This window comes from Lemur catta, chromosome 12 (assembly GCF_020740605.2).
Source record: "Lemur catta isolate mLemCat1 chromosome 12, mLemCat1.pri, whole genome shotgun sequence".
NCBI classification, from domain to species: Eukaryota; Metazoa; Chordata; class Mammalia; order Primates; family Lemuridae; genus Lemur; species Lemur catta.
In genome coordinates, this window is record NC_059139.1 from 92,306,159 (window position 1) to 92,328,351 (window position 22,193).

Below are 22,193 nucleotides of genomic sequence, written 5' to 3' on the forward strand. Positions count from 1 at the left end.
GAGGCTATCATCAATTGTTTTATTGTTTTCTGAGAGATACATGGGTTCAAAAAAATTTTAGTATTATTGGTAACCCAAGATAAAATTTGTTAATGATATTTTTATTGACTCTTTTGTACTATACCTGATTTGTTTTTGAGTTATGCATGCTTGAAGTTCTTCTCAGATTCTGTCAAAATAGTTTTGCCCAACTTGTGAGGATTTCTTGTACATAAAGTAGCAAATTTTCCACATTTGTATTGCATATCTAAAATCCCTAAAATGTAACCATATAGCCAGTCAAATCCATGAACCCATAGTTCTTCTAATTTTGAGAGAATGTCACATATATGCTTATATATCTTAAAAAATGCATCTATATAAATATAAATTTGCCTATCCAAATATTACCAAATATTTTATGTACATATTTAATATTAAGTCACGTAGGTGTATGTAAAAAGGTGTTGTTGGTAAGGCATATTTAAGACGTTATCTTATTTTAGCATAGCATGTGGGGTTCATTTCTATAGGGAGAGAAGCAGTTTAACATAACCATTTTGGGGGTGTCATTTGTTCTTTGTAAGGTGAACAATAAGTAAAAGAGATAGTATCAGAATTTAAGGTGAGGGGCATTTAAAAAATAATTCCAACTAGTTCCATTAACTTAAGTTTTCATCAACCTCCTCATATGTTTAAAATCTTAGATAACAAGTGGGACTAGTTATAATAGTGTAAAGCGGCGCTGGTGGAACCCGGGGGACATTTGCTCGGAAGGGACCGTCGCAGGCAGCGGCCGGGCGGAGGGACGAGCCGAGCGGGGCGGCGCGGCCTTCCCAGCGCGAGCTCCCGCGCGCCGCCCCGTGGGCTTTTCTTCTTCCTGCGTGAATCTCCGGACATTGCACTGATGTACAGTTTTCATCTCCCTAGCCCTGGAAGCTCTTGGTCACCAGCGAAGCTGGTCTCTGAATAATTACCTTTTCTTCTGCCTGAGCAGCTGTGTTGCCCCCAAAGCCTCCTTAGACGGGACGGGCTCGCCCGGGCGCAGGGCCCTTCCCGCCGGGGCTGCGGACCCTGCTGCGCGGCACCGGTCTCTCTTTTCATTATGACTTCGTGTCACATCTTTCTAAATCTGCAAACTGCAAACAGCATATATATGTGGGATATATATTATCCATAAAACTTATTTTCTAATTGAAAGCACATTTGAATAAGTAAGTGCCCCGGTGTGTTCTGACAATCAGAGCGCGTAAGGTTTGGCAGGAAAGTGGCAAACTCGGTTCTCAGCGCCGCTGTCCTGCCCGTTAGAAACTCACAAAGGTCAGTTGTAAATACCACGGCACAGGGTTTGGAAAGCCACACGCCCTCCGGAATGTATTTCTGAATCCTTCGGTTCTTGTGGTCACCTCCGCGTGGTGTCGCTAAAGCCTAGTTCTACCCTCTGTATCTTATGACTGTTCTTTTTCCCAGCTCCAATATAGATAAAGGTCTTTTTCCTATGTGATCTTGAGCAGAGTAAAAATCTGAAATATTCCTTCAAGACAGACAACAACCAAGTCACAGTAATCTCTTTCTCCCAAACGCTGCAAAACCCCTCTTGTCACACCGGTCCTGCCTCCGGCTAGAGTCAGACATAGCTGGCCCTCCATGTCCACGACTTCCATGTCCCGGAATTCAACCAACTGAGGATGGAAAATACTAAAAATACCAGCTCCTCTGGAGGCTGAGGTGGGAGGATCACTGGAGCCCAAGAGTTTGAGACTAGCCTGGACAACACAGCAAGACCTCATCTCTAAAAAAATTGAAAAAACTAACTGGGCATGGTGGTGTACGTCTATAGTCTCTGCTAAAAAAATTTAAAATTTAAAAATTAAAAACAAAAATAACAATACAACAATAACAATACAAATTAAAAAAGAATACAGTATAACAGCTATTTACATAGTATTTACATTGTAAACCCTAGGTATAAATGCTACGTATTATAAGTTACCTAGAGATAATTTAAAGTATATAGGGGGATGTGCACAGAATATATGCAAATATGCAAATATCACACCATTGTATGTAAAGAACTTGAACATCAAGGATTGTTGGATTCCACAAGGAGTCCCAGAACCAATCCCCTGTGAAAACTAAGAGATTGATGAGATTTATGAAGACATTAGTGAGAAGCAGACGCTGTGACTGCCACCCCGTTGTCCACATCTACCACTGTGCAGCTGCAGCGCCATGGCAGGGAAGGACAGCGCTCCAGGCGTGGGCCGTTGATTAGTTAGGCCTACGGAGGGGATCATTTCAGGACCGCAGGCCTAAGCCCGTCAGTGCGTGGCATTGCCCTGGTTGGGGTGTATGATCTGTTTCCTATGTTGGCCTCATCAAGCTGAGAAAAGGAGCATTTTTGATGGTTAGAGTTCATTTGTATGTCCTCACTGGATGTAAGGAAGGAAGAATGCAACCCTGATAACTATAATCACAAAGGAAACCAGCCTTGGGGTGAGTCTGATTCACAAACTGCAGAAGTGGAAGGTCCCTTCCTCCTGGACGACATTGTTGGATCCCTGCAAACTCCAGCCCTGGGGCCCAGAATAATGTTTGGGTTTCTGGATATGTGAGCCCGGTATGTTCTTATTATTTAAGGCTGTTTGAGGCTTTTATGTTACTCATAGCCTAAGGCATAGAAATCTTCCCTGATCCTCCATCTATTCATTTATTAAAAAAAGAAGAATATGAGGCAACATTAATAATGTCTCTACTGTTATTGAAAGAAAGTGCAAGTAAACTGCTCTGTGACTTGTAAAAAAATTAAATGAAGGCGTATTTAGCTTTCAGTCATCTTAATAGCTATTCATCTCTAGTATAACAAACCAAAAGAGACTTAGTGTTCAGATTAATCAATAATATGTTTATTTATACACATTTGCAATCTCCCTATGTAATAGGAAGGCATGTATTTTTTGTCAGATGCTTTTCTTAAGTTAGTGTGTACCTTTTTTCCTCTTTTATCTATAACTGATGTGAAGTCAGATCATTTCACTTGGAATACTATAACAAAAAAACTAAGAGAGGAAAGAGAAAGGAAAGAAGTGAATTTAGTAATTATTAGTTTTTATAAATGAGGTTGAATGATAACTTTGAGACAGTTTTCCCTGCTGTCCTAGGTATAGTACAGCACTTACAGGCTTTGAATTTATATTACTCGTGTGAGTTATAAGTGGAGACAGATGCCTGTATTTTAAAAGCAATGCATTTAAAACGTTTATGCTTTGCATGATAATTCAAACAGTACTTTCATGAACATTATCTCATTTATTTCTCTCAAAGTCTGAACTCTCTAGTTTTATTATCATTATTATTTTACAGATGATGAAAACTCTGAAATAGAATGAATGGATCATGAATTTTGAACCCAGACATCTAGATTTAAATCAGGGCCTGTTGTTTATTACCTGTGTGAAGGTGGGCACATCATTTAATACCTCAAAAGCTTGGACTCCTCACCTTTAAGACAGAGGCTTCGTTGTCTATCCCAAGGAATGCTGTAAACGGTGACAGCGGCAAAACCCAAGGCCGCTAGCTGTTAACTGGCACTCAGTGTGCACTGGTTGCTGTCACCTCCTCTCACTCTGGGCACAAAGGCCACACGTTAGCCCGGCGTCACTGCTGGTGCATGGCTGTGCTGGACTCTGCCTTGTGTCCTCGACTGCACGTGGAGTCAGCTTTCCTTGATGACATGCCGCCTTCACAGTGGATGAAAATAGAACCAGAAAACTGAATGTGAGGAAATTATCTTTGAATGAAGTTATAGAATAAAATTGGAAATGGCAAATATGAACTTGGAAATAACTTTTATTTACTAATATTTTAACTTTAAAACAAGATATTTTGTTCATTTGCTAAGTCAAAAGGTTTGTGCATTTTAAATGAGCTGATCTAGATAAATGTTATAGAATATTATAAATAAGTGCTTCATTTGATAAATTGTAGTTATTTATTAAGCTTATATTTGAAAAGCTACTTAAAAGGTAAAAAGTAAAGACCATTTTACCACTCCTTCAATCACACACTATTTAGTTAGGTAGATGACTTTGCAGGTTGGTAGATGGATATAACATTGGAAGAAAGCGACATTATTGAATGTTTTAATCCAAAAGACATCAATTTTAAAATATGTATGTGTTCACCTTTTAAGATCTCTGAAATTTGGATTCATTTTGCAATTAATGGCTTAATAGAATTGTATCATAGTTTAATTCAAAGATTTTTTAAATCTTAGATTGGATGAACTATGGTGGTATACTTAAATTTCAGAAGAAATAAAGTGTAATTCATTATGCAAGTGACAACTATCTATTTGCTGATATTGCTAGTGAAGTTGCCTTACTTTCTGTGGTAGGCAGAATAATGGTCTCCCCAAATGTACTTGGCCTAATCCCTGGAACACGTGAATATGTTAGGTTAGAAAACAAAGAGTAATTAAGGTTGTAGATAGAATTAAGGTTGCCAATTAACTGGCCTCACTTATTATAGGAAGATTATCTTGGACTATGCCGGTATGCCCGATGTTATCACAAGAGTTCTTAAAAGCAGTAGAGGGAGGCAGAAAAGTTCTGAGTCAAAGGGAGATGGGACTACCGAAGAAAGTCACAGAGAGATACGATGTGAGAATTCAATTCACCGTGGCTGGTTTAAAGAAGGAGGAGGGGGCCGCTAGTGAAGAAATATGAGTAGTCTCTAGAATATGGAAAAAGCAAGGAAATTAGAATCTTCCCTAGAGCCTCCAGAAGGGAACATTGAGAGCCCTGCCGACACCTTGATTTTATCCGGTGAAGTCCACATCAAACTTCTAACCTAGAGAACTGCAAGAGAATAAATCTGGATGCTTTAAGCCACTAAATTTGTGATCATTTTCACAGCAGCCATGGAAACCATTGCGCTTTCTAATAAATAACCCCCCCCCATCATTTATAGAGAAGAAATAGACTGTGGGATGACAATTCTGGCTCTGCGGTTAATTTTGAAAACTGGAGAAGAGCTTGAGATTAGATAAAAAATATAAAATTAGTACCATGTTATCTAAATATATGTAAACTAACAAACTCAGGCTGTGCTAACACACATGATTATTATAATTGATCCTCACTAGCTGAAAGACTAAGCCCCCCCAAAAGTCTATGTCATCCCTTCACAATTAAATAAATTGAAGCAATTCATTGAAATCATCCCAAGAAAAATGCTGGGATCTGATGATTTTAAAGTTAATTTCTACTAAAATTCCAAAGAATGGATCGTTCCAATATTATTATACAAACTATTTTAGAGAATAGAAAAAAGGAAAATTAAAACCATGTAAATTTCTTTCCAAAGCCTGAGAGGACAGTGTAAGAAAAAAATGATAAACCATTCTTTCTTAGGAAAGAAGTGAAAAAAAAAAATCAAAACCAAATATTAGCAGATAGTATCTCACAATGTATTTTTTAAATAACCAATTAGGATTATTTTATTCCAAATTTATTCCAGAAATGCAAGGGTAGTTTAACATTAGAACATCTTAAAATTTAACTATATATTCCAATTAAAGATAGAAACCATATGATCATCTAGTTTTGATAAAGAAAATGCCTTTCATAAAGTTAAAAACACATTCATGATAAGAAAACTCTTAGAAAAGTAGGAACAAGTAGGAACTTTACTAACCAGTAGAAATTATTTACAAAAAAATCCATAAATATCATTTTTTAAAGAGTGAAGCATTAAAAGCATTCCTTTTAAAATCAGAACCAAGGTAAAGATTCTGCTGTCACTACTTCTATTCAACAATGTACTGGAAATTTTAGGACTTGCAATAAAGTAGATAGTAAGATTGTCTACATAAAGAAAAAAACTCAGACATTATGAAATTAAGTTAGGAGAATAGAGGAGTGTAAGAAGGTGGTTAGATGACAAATCAATATACAATAACCAATTGATTTTTATATACCAGTGATAGGCAGTGAAAAATTTAATTAAAATTCTATTTAATATATGGAAAAAATAAAGTGCATTGGAATATGTCTAATGACAAATATTCAAGACATATGGAGAATATTATAGACTATATTGCAATTCAATAAAGAAGATATAAGTCAATGAAAAGATAAACCCTACTCATAGTGATACAGATGTCCATTGCCCTAAGACTGATGTATTGGTAGAATGCATCCCATAAAAATTCTAACAGGAGTTTTGAAGGAACTTGTTAGGCTGATTCTAAATGTTGTATGGAAGAATAACAGGCCTAAAAATTGCCCAGACACTGGTGAAGGAAGAATAGAGGGGGAATCTGCTCTATCAGTTATCAAGATATAGTGTATAGTAAGAAAATGCAGTTGCATGTATTTGGAAACTGATGTATAATGCACTTCATTGGGTAAAACACTGTTCAATAAATGATGTTAAAATGATTATTCATATAGGAAAAAGCTGAAGTTGATCTCATATGGTTTAACTTTGTAAAAATAGAAGAAAATATGAAAAACAATTTTCCATTTTTGAGGCAGACAGATTTCTTAAAGAAGACACAAAAATGCTAATCATAAAGGAAGTATTTGATCAATTCAACTATATTAATATTTAAAATTTATGCATATCAAAGGACATCATAATGATAGAGAAAAAAGCAAACTTCTATCAGGGAAACAATATCATATTTTATGGATTTTTAAAATGCCTTCAGTTGTCATTGACTTCAAGATATACCATTATTTTATGAACCATTAAATTTAAAAAATGTGACAAAATTTAATTTTAAGACATTTTTGATTTTAAGATGTCATAATGTGAAATAATGTGAATCTTGAAATTAGTGACATATAGTATTTGCAACACATATAACCAACAAGATATTAGAATTCAGAGCATAAAAACAACTTCTATAAGTTAGCAAGTAAGAAATAAACAAGGCAATAGACATGCCAAATAGGATTAAAGATCCTAAAGGCCATTTTTAGAAGAGAATACATCATTTACATTTAAAAAAAATAGAAAGATACTCAACTTCATTAGTAATAGGAGAAATGAACATTCAGATCACGAGAAGATTTGTGCCAATAAGATTGATACAATTAAAATCTGACATTACCAGGTGATGAGAAGTATGTGAATCTATGGAAACATTTATCCACTTGGGAAGGAATATAAATTGACATAACCACTTTGGAAAAATTTGGCAGTATCTACTAAAACTGGCATTTGTATAACCTGTGACCATTAATTACATTCTTAATAATATACCTAAGAAAATCCTATGTGCACTAAAGACATGTTTATCCTAGAAATTTAAACATGTATACATAACTTACCCAAGTCCAAAGTTAATCTTTTTTCTTCTCTGAGGCATATAAGGTCTTTAGAATACTCTGTATACCCTGCAGTTATTGTAGACTATTCCTATTTTTAAATTTTCTATTTAATTTTTAAAACCCACAAGATGTTACTAAGGTTTTCTACAGTCAATACTCAATTAAATTTATTCAGATATTTATTATTTTATTAGTTTTTATTATGTCTTTTTTCTTACAACCCAGTTCTCTTCTGATCTTACTTTCCTGCTAATTGAAGAAATATTTATTAGCATTTCCTTTAGTAAAGGTCTAGTTTTAGCAAACCCTTAAGTTTTTGTTAGTCTGAAAATATCTTAATTTCACCATAAGTCTTGAAAGATATTTTAAGTCAGAATTCTGAATTTAGGTGAGAATCCCAGTATTCAGAATACATATTTGTTTCCCAGCACATTAAAGATCTAGTTGATCTGTCCTCTGCCATCATTTTTGAGAATTCAGCTATCAATCTGCATTCCTTTTAATGTCATCTGTCCTAAAAAAAACCCAAAACAAAACCAAATAGAAAAAGAGTCTAGGTCAAAGTAGATAAGTTTTCATGGCATGTGTTCTTTCCAGGAAGAAGGTTGTTTTTTAGCCTATCATTTTACTGGGTTTAGCTATTTGTATTGGGGGGAGGGGAAGATGGTGTTTTCTGCCCCTCACTTTATGTAGAACCTGTCGGTTTCAAGGCCTCACCTTGAAAAAGAGCTGTCTCTGTCCCAGGATGATGGCCACAGCTGAACATTTGGGCCTGAGTTTGGCAAATGCCCACAGGCAACCAGCACATAAGCCAGCTCAGAACTCTGCATTTCCCTTCTTTTCCTTAGGCCCATGGAGCGATTTCTCTTACTTGTGAATTAAGCTATGCATTTAAGAATATTTTGGGGGGAGTATTTTACTCCAGCATTTACATGTACAAGTGATTTGCAACCAGAATTTTCTCACTGCTGGAAATGGAATTCCAAGGAAAACTTTTAAAGTATTATTGTATGTTTATACATGTTACAGCTACACTTAGTCACACAAACCTATTTTTCAACATTCACACGTGTTGTGACACTGAGAATCGGTGTTATAGTCATGATGACACCACAAGTTTTTTAAAAAAATAATTTTAGTTCTAAGTAAACCAAAGATATTATAAAAGAAAAAAATAAAAATAAATAATTTTAGTAACTATTCTGTAGATGTTTAAATTGTCTGTATGCTGTAAGCCAGTGATTCTTAATCTTTTGGTCTTAACATTCCTTTACACTTTTGATAATTACTGGATATCCATCCCAAAGATATTTTCATGAAGGTTATATTTATCAATTGTTTCCATATTAGAAATTGAGATGGAGAAATTCTAAAAATATTTTAATTTATTTAAAATTCACATTAATAAACCCATCAAATGTTAGCATAAAGAACATGCTTTAATAATTTTTACAAAAACTAACTGTTATCCAAAACAATAAAAATAGGGGACATGGATTTTTATAAATCTATTTATATCCAGCTTGTAGAAGAGAGCTGGAATCACATAGCTACTTCTACATGTAAGATGTTTCTACATGTTACTGTGGTTGACCTATAAGAGGGAAATCTAGCCTTACAGAAATATATAGTTGGAAAATAGAGAAATATTTTCAGGTCATTGTGAATACTGTTCGAAAGTCCAGTAAAACCCCAGGGGTGGTGTCTCACAGGTTTGTGGGGGAGTCTGAAAGCACATCACAAACTGTCACACTCTGTCGTGTCTACATGTGTCACCTCGCACACTTTAAATGGGTGGTTTAACCATGCACAGCTTTTTAGCATCAGTCATTGGTCAGTTTGAAAATACTAGTTCACTGAGGTAGGCAGATCTTGTGACTGTTGATACATTTTACCGTACAATATATACAGAAATCATATTTGTTAATATCACCATCAGTATTATCAGAAACGACTTTAAGTGTTGGAAAACTGTCAAGCTCTGGGTGACAGATAAAAGTTTTCCAATATTCTAATTTTCACTTAAATGCTTGAATTTTATCATTGACAGAAAAAATTACTATCAGTTGGTTTCTGTGAAGTGACAAGCTCATTTTGTTTATTTTAGGGCAAGCGTCAGCCAGATTTTGAAGTCTGAATAAACAAGGTTTATCTTTCAGACATTCTTTCAAGTAAAAATGGTGCTTCATGGAAAGCACAGTTAGTTCAGCTTATAACTCAAACAACTTCACAATACTTTTCACTGAGGCAACATCATATTTTAGTCTGTAGCAGAAATGCTTTATTCATACTTCCTTTTGTTACACAAAATATTAAAACTGCATGTACTCAAGTGTTCAGATTCATTTAATATTCATTAGATATTGAATGAATGACTGTTAAGTAGTCATTTAACAAAATGAATAAATTTGTTGCTTTATTTAGGACATTTTAAAGTGAAATTGGCATTTTTCCCTCTTGGAGTGAGTGGTGGTGAAAAGTAAAATAACTGACACTGAAGTTTGGTGCCATTGCCTTTATTTGTTAGTCAGTTCTAACTGCCGTTGTTTTAGCACATTCATACAAATGTCGATACAGTTTTGACTTTGCATATACCTCTCGAAAAGGTCTTAGAGGACCCACAAGGTCTTATGGAAGCCCAGGGTTCTGCCTTAACCTTCTTTGAGAAATTCTGCCATAAGTTAGGAATGATTGATAATCAATGGATATAGTCAATCGTTACTAGTGTGTGTGTGTTTGTGTGAGTGCATGTGTTTCGTGAGACTTTTTAGGGACTTTAGCGTATAGAAAATGGGTACATACTTAGAGCTGGTGAAGAGACATGCTGATCGGTATGAGTTTCAAGCCATGCAGATTTCCCCGACACTTGCAGATGATTGCAGATGAGAGCAGCTGTGCATTCCTTACCAACAGCTTCCCGCTGTGAGAGTTCTGACCCCCCCCCACTCTGTCGCCAAAACTTAGATGCTCCAATATTACTAACATTTTTCCCCGCCTTTGAGTAGGTTGAAATGATCCAGTGTATTCTTATCTATACTTCTGAATATTCTAATTTTATGTACTTGCAAATTATCAGATAGGCATACAGACCATCCAGGAAGCAACTGCCAAAAAGAAACATACCCAGACATTAAAACAGATTTCAATAGCCCTTTCATGTCAACGCTATACAACAGACACTTCCCTTTCCAACACCAATCCATTCTCCAAACCACATTTCAGCAGAATTAGTCATTTTCCTTGGGTGAGAAGAAGAGGTTAAGCCAATTTCTTAAGTAGCTTAATTTTCCTTGAACAGCAATGTGGCATTTTATCTTGCATTGTGGCACCTAAGGCACAGAGAATTTCATAGGCTTAAAATACCTAAAGCAATTCCTGAAGTCATCTTTGTAATTAATGCTTTTTGATAGAATTATATTGTTTGTAGTGAAAACCATATTAGTTTAATGTGCAATATTTTGAAATTTGTAAGCCTTTAGACTATGAAAAGAATAAGGTTAACTTTTTTTCTATGTAGATCTTATTTTAAGTGGATTAGTAGTGTAATTAAATATTCAAGAGAGTTTGAATACATTTATTGGGGATTTACCATTTTCAAAGTCCATCCTTAAACTCTACGATAGATTCAAGGTAGGCACTGGGACTCTCGCCCACTCAGTCTAGTGGGACATGTATTTTAGCAAAAGAGATTATCAAACGTCTTAGAAGCCTACGTCAGCCTTCAGTGTGTGTGACTTTGTATGAACTGCAGCCGGGTTTGAACGCCCAGAGGCCATTGCATCCGTGAGATACGCTGTCGCGGGCGCTGTTCAGTGTCTGACGGGGGTGTCATCGGAGAGCAGGGTGGAACGGATTCCAGGTGGGAGACAGGATTCAGCAGACGGCACTTCTAAGACTCCTGACCCCTGGCTATTCGATCAAACACTGATCTAGGCAGAGCTGTGGAGGGATTTTGCAGGTGCAATTAAAATCCCTCAGTTAACCTTGGGATACGGAAATCTAGCCATGTGAGCGCTTTAAAGCAGAGGCCAGGAACTGAATTGAGCCGGCAACCTGAGTGAGTTTAGAAGCTGATGCTTCCCTAAAGCCTTTAGGTGAGAGCCCAGCCTGGATGACACCTTGATTCTGACCCCGTGAGACCCTAAGCAGAGCACCCAGTCAAGTCCACCAGGACATCTGACCTTTAGAAACATGGGATGATAAATTACTTTAAGCTGCTACATTTGTGGTAATTTCTTATGCAGCAGTAGCAAACTATTAAATCATTCAGACTAAAGGATGCATCTTCCATATTCATCAGGGGCTTATATATTGGAAGAAAATGAGTCCACCTTGGATGAAAGTATACACATGGTCCTCTGTGAAGATGATTCAGAAGGAAGAAAATGGTTTCTTTGAATGGGAAAAAGTTAAAGGGAGAAATTCAAGAAGATTTTTGTGTATCATATCTAATGGGACAGTAGCACGGTGAAAAGTTTTTAAGAGGATTTGAAAGGACTTAATACAATAATAATCTTTGCAATTTCTCCACATTTAATATTTATTTTCCCTTGTCTCATCAGTGATGAACAAAAAGACACTTATTCTGTAGTACAGAAGGAAAACGGTGGGAAAACTGATTCTTGAGGGAGGTAAAGTGAGTGGCATTGGCTCGGAATAGAGGCAAGGCAGCAAGTGTCTGGGCCTGCAGCAAAGATAAGAAAACCTGAAGGATTCAGACTGGGCCTGGGCATGACTCTAGCTTTGCAATAAAAAGGGCTGTGAGGTCCATTTACAGATAAGGTGATCCTATCATTTATAACTCATACCAAGACACTTTTAAACATTAAAAGAGGCATAACTAACAATTATCCTTGGACAAAAGCACAAATTGGGATGCTCCAGGCAAACTAGTCAGGTGATCACTCTATTGTTGATCAGCATGTTTGAGATATTTTTACATATGAATCAGAATTTTAAATTAATAAATTGAAAAGTATTTATTTCAGAAATATTAAACCATCGCAGTTCTTGCTGTAAGTTAGATATTACTTAATCTCCCAATAATAATAATTAGACTTGCTAGAAATAAACCTATGAGCATTTGCTACATGTATTGAAAGCTGATTCTATACCATTTCCCTCAATCTTGTGTTTCTTCGATTCACATGACCACCGGGCATTGGCTATTGGTGCATTATAATGGTCTTTGCCCCAGATATGTCAGATACATAAAGGGTTGTATCTCTCATCATGTACTAAATTCTCATATCCAAAAGGCTTGGAAACATACTTAGGAGATAATATGAACTATGATACTCTATTTGTCCTTTTTCCTCAATTTTCATTGGTTCTTTAATTTCAGATGATTTTCTTTTCACTTTGTCTGTCTGCCTCTCTCTATTGCTTTTTCATCTATTCAATTTTCTCCAATATTTTGAAGCACCTATTCTGTGCCCAGGATTGTTGTGGGTGCTAGAAATAGAGGAGTGATTAAAACGAACCTATTTACATATTCTTTTAAATCTTTAACATTTTCTCATCTTTTTATTATTCTCATTGAGGTAACTATAAAGTTTCCTGTTTGTCTTCCTTTTACTCTGAGCCAATTTTTTTCTCCGTAATTATATCATCGTGGCTTCCAAGCGTAAATGTACTTATACACATCTCTTAAATATTGATTGAGAAGCCTTATTACTTTTCTTTCAAATCTGGATATGAAGGGACAAGAAGGTGTATCATCAAATTTTAATGATATGGGTTTGATCATAGGACCTTATATTGATCTCAGTACAAATTTTTCTACATAATTATTTTTTTCAAGCAAGGGTATTGGAGAAAATTGACATTTAATAAGTCAGTTTTTTTCTTTTTTGTTTAATTATTAGTATGGTAATGTTAATATAATCTATATGATTTTAAAGCAAATGTATAGTTGGTTAGTTCTTTCATGGTATATAGAATATTATTAATTATTGCATGACAAAAAAATGTAGAAATTCTGTAAACAAAAACAGAATAAAATGATTTTCCAAATAATGCAATGCTCTAGGTCTTTAATACCTTTATATGCCAAAGTTGTCTCTTTGCATTTGCTGTATTCTTCCCAAACCTGGCCCCTATATAGTTGAAAAATAGAAATAACTCTAGAGAATGTTGAGATTATTTAGTTGTTTCATTTGCATTATAGAAAAAAATAGAATTCCATGGGCAATTATATTTAAATTACAAAATGCTGGATTTTTTTTTTTTTTTTTCCTGCAGAGAAGTAACTATTTCCATCTAGTTTCAGGTAAACTGGAGTAAATACACTCCACCCCTCTTTCCCATTGAATGCAGCTATAAATCTTGGGAGAATGGAACAGCTATTTGAGGATTTTTAAAAGTAAAAGTAACAGGCTGATTGGGAAGAAGATAAGAATTTGAAGTGCCACCAAAGCAGAAGTGAGTTTATAATTTTTCTCTCTCTTTGTATTCCCCATCCTAGACGCAATATAGCCCAAACTTGGAAGTAGTCATTAAGGTGTGTAGAGAGAAAGCTCTAGGAGGATCCCTTCAGTTCTAAATTAAGGACCAGGGAGGGTCCCTGATGCTCAGGTGAAGTAAGAGAAACCCCACCATTTTTTTTAATTGTCTACAGTCTCTTCTGCCCCATCTCCCATTTTCTACAATCCTATAATAGTGGCAGTGGGGACAACAACAGTGGAAGAAAAAGAAGCCATAAAAATCTGAATAAATCTTCCTCTCTGATCTGAAAAGCTTTGATCCCAGGTAGGTGGGCTGAACACCCTTGCTTTTTGTTTCCCACTCCTCCTATTTGGACCTGAAAACATACATAATCATAAGAAGTACACAGCAGAGGGGAATTAACTAACCTTCATACTGTCTGAAATCAGGACTGAAATGAGAACAGCAGGGAAGTGAAAGGTACCAGGAAGAGCATGGAAAGAGAAGAGCTTGGGAAAGTGACATCATAAAGTTGTTTGTCAACTCTTTCACTCAACTCTAAGCTTTGCATGTGTGGATATGACCCTAAAATTTCTTTGAGAACGGAGCTATTTCGTAGCAATGCAAAGGCTTTGAAAGTTGACAGTGAAAATTGACAATACAGCCCAAATACATAGAAGCCTTGGGAGTTTGGAACTTACAGTCTGAAATCAATTAGGTTAATTTTATGCCCCCAAAATTCAACATTTTTCATAAGACTTAAATATCTCATAATGTAATATTTAAAATGTCCTGAACACAATTTAAAATCTTTACATATAAAGATATATGAAAATCTCAATTTGCTTGGTAAAAGACACACAACAGATGCCAACTTTTGTAAAAACTTTATAAAAATTTTATTAAAAACTGGAACAGATTTTGGAATTATCTGACAAAAACTAAAGCATTTATTATAAAGATGCTCCAACAAGGAAGCACAAACATTCTTGAAATAAATAGAAGGATAATCTCAGCAAATTAATAGAAAAAAATGGAAATTTTAGAATTAAGAAAAGAATAACCAAAATAAAAATCTCTCTGGCTAAGCTGAATTGCAGCATGGAGAGGACAGAGAAAAGAGTCAGTTAACTTTAGAACAGATCAGAAGCAGCAATCTAGTTTGAACAATGGAGAGAAAAAAGATTGGGCAAACAATATCAACAGAAACCCAGGGACCAGACAAGTAGTCATCACAGGTCCCAGAAGAAGAAAAGAAATAAGAATATGACCTGAAGATTTCTCAAGTTTGGCAAAAACATTAAACTATTAGAGTCAAGCACCTCAGAAAAATTCAAACAAGAAATACATGAAGAAATGCACAGCCAGAGATATCATAGATATCATAATCAAACTGTTAAAAGCTAGACAAACTAAATATAACACAGAAAAATAATCTGTTATGTATATAGGAACAGTGTTTCTAATTTCACATGACACACCATCAAATCCAGAAGGAGGTGTCACACCATTTTTAAAGTGCTAAAAGGAAGGATTGCCAATGTAAAATTCTACATGTTTTCAAAATATATCTTTCAGAAATAAAGGTAAAATAAGGACATTATAAGATGAAGGAAAACTACGAGAATTTATAGCCAACATTGATGCTTTAAAAGAATTGCCAAGGCCAAAGTAGTTCTGACAGAAGGGAAATTATACTTAGAGGAAACTTGGAACATCAAGAATGCAGAAAGAGCAAGAGAAAAGGTAAATATCTGGGTACATATAATAGACTTTTTTTTTTCTGGAGTATTTTAAATAGCTTGATATTTGGAAGCCAAAATTACGATATTGTCTGAATGGTGTTTATGATGTATATCTCTGTAATATATAAGACAAAAACATACGTAGGGGAGGGTAAAAGACCTATATAGTGTTAAGCTTTCCACATTCCATTTGAAATAGTAAGATATTTATTCTAAGTAGACTTTGAAAGTTGAATATGTTTAATATAAAACCTATAGGAAACATCCACTAAAAAAGTATTCAGGCCAGGCATGGTGGCTCATGCCTGTAATCCTAGCACTTTGTGAGGCCAAGGCAGGAGGATTGCTTGAGGCCAGGAGTTCAAAACCAGCCTGCACAACTTAGCAAGACCCCATCTCTACAAGAAAAAAATAAAAATCAGTTGGATGTGGTGATACACACATATAGTCCCAGCTACTTGGAAGCTGAAGCAGGAGGATTAATTGAGCCCAGGAGTTTGAGGTTACAGTGAGCTATGATGGCGCCACTGCACTCCAGCACAGGCAATAGAGCAAGACCTTGTCTCAAAAAAAAAAGAAAATATTCAGAAACATGAAATGAAAACACAATAGGTAAATGAAAATGGAATACTAAAAAATCTTCAAATGAGTGAATAAAAGACAGGAAAGGGAACAAAGGAAAGGAAAACAGAGAATATATACATTATCAATAAAGCATAAATAACAAAATGTTAGACCTAAATTTTACCATGTCTATAATTACAATAAATATAAATAGTTTAAAGTCACCAATTAAAAGAGAGATCAACATAATGGATTTTATAAAAGACCTACTCTTTGTTGTCTGCAAGAAACTCACTTCAACTGTAACAAGTAGGTTCAGAGTTAAAGGATACAAAATATATGCCACAGAAAAACTAATAAAATCTAAAAAATATGCTCACATGGCTGTCTTTATATCAGATAATGTAGATTTCAGAACAAAGAAAAGAGGAATTAAGAATTAAGAGGAACATTATATGATAAAACAGTCAGTTAATCAAGATGATATAATGGTCTTAAATGTTTCACCACTCAGTAATAGATCTTCAAAATTCATGAAGCAAAAACTGACAGAACTAAAAGGAAAAAGTGCATAATTATATTTGGAGATGTCAGTGCTCCTCTCAGTAATCAATAGAACCAGTAAACAGAAAATCAACAAGAATGTAGAAAAATTGAACAACATCACTTGCTAACATTTACACTGCTTTACTCAACAGTAGCAAAATACATATGCTTTTCAGATGACAAGGACATTTTTCCAAGAGAGAATATTTTCTAGCTCATAAAAGAAACCTTGACAAATTTAAAGAATTTGAAATCATACATAACATATTCCTGAGCATAATGGAGCTAGACTAGAAATTAATTACAAAAAGATAATGGTAAAAATATTCTCTAAATATTTGGAAAATAACATAATTCTAAATAATTTACAGGAAGAGGAAATTTCAAGGAAATTAGAAAATATTTTGAACTGACAAACATGAAAAGACAATACATACTTTGGGGGATGCAGAAAAAGCTGTGCTTAGAGGGAAATGCATAGGATTAAATGTTTTTATTATAAAATAAAAAGTTTTCAAATCAATAATCTAAATTTTTACCCAGAGAAACTGAAAAGGAGGAACTAGCAAAACAACATGCTCAAGTCAAGCAGAAGGAAATAATAAAAATAGGACCATATATCAATGAAATGAAAATGGAAAAACAATGTTGAAAATCAATGGAAACAAAACTGATTTTTAAAATTACGAATAAAGTTTTAAACTTCTAGCATGTTTGAAGAAAAATAGAAAGTAAGAACAGTTTACTAATGGTAGTAATGAAAGGGTAAATATCATTATAGACCACATAAACATTAAAAGAATCATTAGGGAATAATAAAAATAGCTCTTGTACATAAATTTGGCAATTTAGATGAAATGGACCATTGAAAACCACAAACTAACAAAACTCATCCAAGGTAAAATAGCCTGAATAGTCTTATAAATATTAGAGAATTGGAATTTGTAGTTTAAAACCATGCCAAAATGAAATCTCCAGCACCAGGAAGCTGCATTGATGAATTAAAGAATGAATTAAATTAAAGAAGTATCAATGATTAATTAAATAAGAAATAAGATAAATTGTACATTATCTCTGTCAGAAAATAGAATAACCAGGATATTTTCTAACTCAGTGTGTAAAGTTAGAATTACCTTGATATTAAAATCAAACTAAGGTGTACATAAACAAAAGAAAAAGAAAATAATAAACATTTCTCATGAACATAGTCACAAATATAGCAAATTGAATCCAGCAATGTATAAGAATAATAGAGTAGAACCAAGTGGGGGCTTATCTTAGAAAAGAAAGGCTGGTTCAGTATTTGAAAATCAGCCCATGTAATCACTTTCTTCTTTATTATAAAAGTCTCAAATTAATAATCTGTTTCTACCTAAAGAAATTGACAAAGAAGGATAAGCAAAATAAAATAACTTATATCAAGCAGAAGGAAGGAAATAGTAAAAATAGGAGCATAAATAAATGAAACAAAAGTATGAAAACAATAGTGAAAATCATTGGAAACATATTTGAGTATATATGTATGAGTACACATACATATATATGAGCATATATACACATACACATATATTCACATATAGGATATAATATTTATAGTTATTATATATATTTAAAACCATAGCTCCACAATGAAATATCTAGGTATAAATCTAACCAAGTATATAAAGAATCTGTGTGCTAAAATCTGCAAAATGCTGATGAGAGCACTAAAAGAAGATCTAAATGAATGGAAAGACATGCCATCTTCTCAAATTGACACATAGATTTATTATAATTACAATACAAATTTAAGCACTTTTTGTAGTTATAGACAAGATGATTCTAAAATTTATGTGAAAGGCAAACAGCTGAATGATCAAAACAATTTTGAATAGAAAAATAGTTTTGGAGAAGTACTACTCGACTGACAGGCTTAGAAAACAGCGTCAGCAGTGAAGGCAGTGTGGGGTTGGGCAAGAAGACACTCTCAGGTCAGGGCACCACAACGGAGGAAACGGAGATTCCGAACATAGATCCACACAAACATGGCCAGTTGGTTTTCCACAAAGGCTATTCGATGAAGGAAGACTGAGTTTTTCAATATATGGCATTAACAAAATTGGATGCCAGTATGCACAAGAATGAACATTATTCAAAAGTTATTACAAAATAGATTATTGATCTAAATGTAAAGTGTAAAACTATAAAACCTTAAAAGAAAACATAAGAGAAAATCTTTGTGACCTTGGGTTAGGAAAAGAGTTCTTAAGATGTGACACTGATCACTCTGGCCCGGGCAACAAAGTGAGACTCTGTCTCAAAAAAAAAAAAAAAAAAAAAAAAAAAAAAGATATGACACCAAATGCATGACTTATGAAAGGAACAAATGATAAATCAAATTTCATCAATATTAAAATAATAATAAAAAATGCTTTGTTCTGTTAAGGGATTAAAATACAAGTTATAGTCCAGGAGAAAAGATTTATAAATCACATATCCAGATATCAGGACTTGTATGTGGAATATATACCAGACTCAACATTAAAAAATAGAACAACTCAATTTAAAGATGTGCAAAAAACTTGAAGAGACCCTACTGCAGAAAAGATATAGTGATGGCAATGAAAAGTTGTCCAACATTATTTGCCATTACGGGTCTGAAAATTAAAAACGCCAGGACATATCACTATACACCTTTTATTATGAGTGAAATTAAAATATTGACAATCCCAAGTGCTGACAAAGATGTGGATCAACTTCAACTATCATATGTTGCTTCTGGGAATGCAAAACTTTACTACCTCTGGGAAAATAGTTTGGCAGTTTCTTATAAAGGTAAACAGAAAAATAAACATGCACTTATCATGAAAGTAAGAGATTGACCTAGTAAGTCCATTCTATGTATTTCCCTTAGAAAAATAAGAATTTATGTTCACCTCAAATCTATTCAGGAATGTTTATACCTTATCTGTTCATAACTGCCAAAGTCTGTAGATAATCCAGATGTTCTTCAATAGGTGAATGAATAAACGACCTGGGGTACATCCTTATAATGAAGTGCTGTTCAGCAAGGAAAAGGAATGAATTAGTGATCCATCTAACTGCTTGGAGGAATCTCAAAGCATTATGCTGAGTGAAGGAAGATAGTCTCAGAGGTTACACATGTACGATTACATTTATATGACGTTCTCTAAAAGAGAAACCTATGATGATGGACAGATCAGTGATTGCTATTGGTTAGTGGTGGGGACAGCTGTAAGTATATAGTGATAGCACAAGGCCGTTTTGGGGAGTGATGGAAACGTTCTGTTCCCTGACTACTGTGGTCAATGCACAAATCAGTAGAAGTGTTAAAGTGCATAGAATGGTACCATAGAAAGTAAATGTTACTGTAGATGAATTTGAAATTAAAATTGAAAACAAAACAGAAAGAAAGAAATAAATTATATGATAGATTTGCTTTTAGCATATTCCACAAAGTTTTCTGCAGGCTGTGCCTTTGCACAAGGGTATCTAGTCCATAGGGCCCACAGGGAGTAAGCACTGAATTCTGGCCCAGACTTTACCTACCAAGCTCTTTTTCTAATCCTTCCATTCAGCTGAGAAGCCTTTTTTAAAAATCCATCTCTCCAGTTTTATGCCTCTTTTTAGTTCACATTAATGCATGCTTGTAACTGAGGCCTTGCTTAGGACTGATATTTTTGCAGATTTTAATAAGTTTCTGTGTTCAAATATATCATCTTAGAATTTCCGAGGGGAAGGCTATGTCTTTGTCGTCATTTCCTCCCTTTATCCCTGTTCAAATTCAATCCATTCTTCATAACCCTGATTAAACTGTTCTTTTAGACTTCCTAGGTTGTCTCTCAGCCTACCATGCATCCCTCGTTACACCTTGCTTGTAACGTGCATTTCATTCATTCCCTCGCCCCAGTTAGACTCTAATATCTTTGTAGTCAAGGATCCTGCTCAAAGCATGTGTGTGTCTTCAGCACAGGGCACAGAGACGTAAGCATCCCAGATCTCCATATTTCTGAATAGAAATGAATTCCTGATTAGAAAATAATATCTTTCCTATGGTTTACAAGAAAAGCAAAGCTGAACTTACCTTGTTTAATTTTTGATTGCTGTTGTATATCTTATTAGGCACTGGCCAGAACATAAATCAGATACTTTATATTTCTATTTTGGCAAGACATATTGCAGGGGTAAGATTTGGATACATAATTCTTAGGAATTATCATCAAAAGTAGTTCTTAAGATATTTCTCATCTCAAGATCCTTTTCTGCTAAAGATTGATTTTAATTATAGTGCTTTGTTTCTATTAGAAAATGTTTTAATGGTGCTATTAAATACCATATGAATATTAAATATGCTAAATAGATTCTTGGGAAATGAAAACCATCTTAATTTAGATAACTCTCTGAAGTCCTTGTGTTTTTTAGAGTTGTTCTTATAAATATTGGGAAATGGCAGCTTTGTGTTCATCACAGATTCACGTGGTGTTGTCAGTCAACAATAATACTTGGCAAGCATCTACTATGTACCAGGGGTTTTACAAGATATCAGCTCTTTTAACCCTTCAAGAATTCCCTGCAAAAAGAAATTATTTCATTTTATACATAAAGAAAAACAAGTTTAATGTTTAGTGGTTACCATGTCTCAGACAAGCAAATATATGCTAAAAATGTTATCTAAATTAATTAGCATTCCTAAGACAAATTATTATCCCAATTTTAGTACTGGAAAAGTGAATCTCAGAAAATATTATTAATATTTCTATGGTCACAAAGTTAAAATTAAGGCTGTGACTCAAACCCTATATAGTATTTGACACAGATCGTCAATTATTATTTCGGTTCTTTTTAAAAAATAAGACAGCTTTCTTGAGGCTAATAGGTAGACAAAAAACTACAACTGTTTCATGTTTACAGTTTGATAAATTTGGGCATATACTTTAATTCTTAAAACTTTATTCTTTGCATTTTGCTTTCTTTCTACTTAATGCAGAAAAAAGGTAATGAAAAATCTATTATTCAACTCCAATCAGAATTTTAGGAAAGATAAAATTATTTTTGAGAAAAATTTTTAAACAGCTTATTTACTATTAATACAACCTCCTCAGTATACAAGCCTAAAAACTGAGGTCTTAAAAATTCATCTGGAGCTGAAGTCACTTGTCTTAAGTAAATATTTATTTAACAAATTATATCAAAAATTACTTTTATTAAATTTAATGCTTTAAATATTAATAGTTAAGATTTAAGAACATCAGATATTTATAAGTGTTTTGAAATTATATTCTTTAGATTTCACTAGTTTATAGAATTATTCCTTTTTTTACTTGTATAAAAAACTGATCAAACTGAGTAGAAAGCAAGTTATGAAGAGTAACAAAATGATTAAAAATTGGCATAGTATAAAAAGAATATTGTATAAAACTGCCTTGAAATTTGAGTTGGTTTGTGGTTACAAATGCATGCTCTCAATGTTTTTCCTAGTATACTAAAAAAGCAATTTAGTAACGTTTTTGGTAGCATGATCTTTTTAGTTTTAATTGTCCTTGTTTAATGCCTTCAGGATATGATTATGTCAGAACATTATAAAAATGTGTTA

The 22,193-nt window shown here is 34.1% G+C and overlaps 1 protein-coding gene across 1 annotated transcript in view; it reads left to right on the forward strand.

Annotated features, from left to right (window-relative positions):
* ADAMTS19 (ADAM metallopeptidase with thrombospondin type 1 motif 19) overlaps positions 1-22,193 on the forward strand; it is a 231,720-nt gene that overhangs the window by 80,281 nt on the left and 129,246 nt on the right. The gene's annotated exons all lie outside the window — the stretch shown is intronic.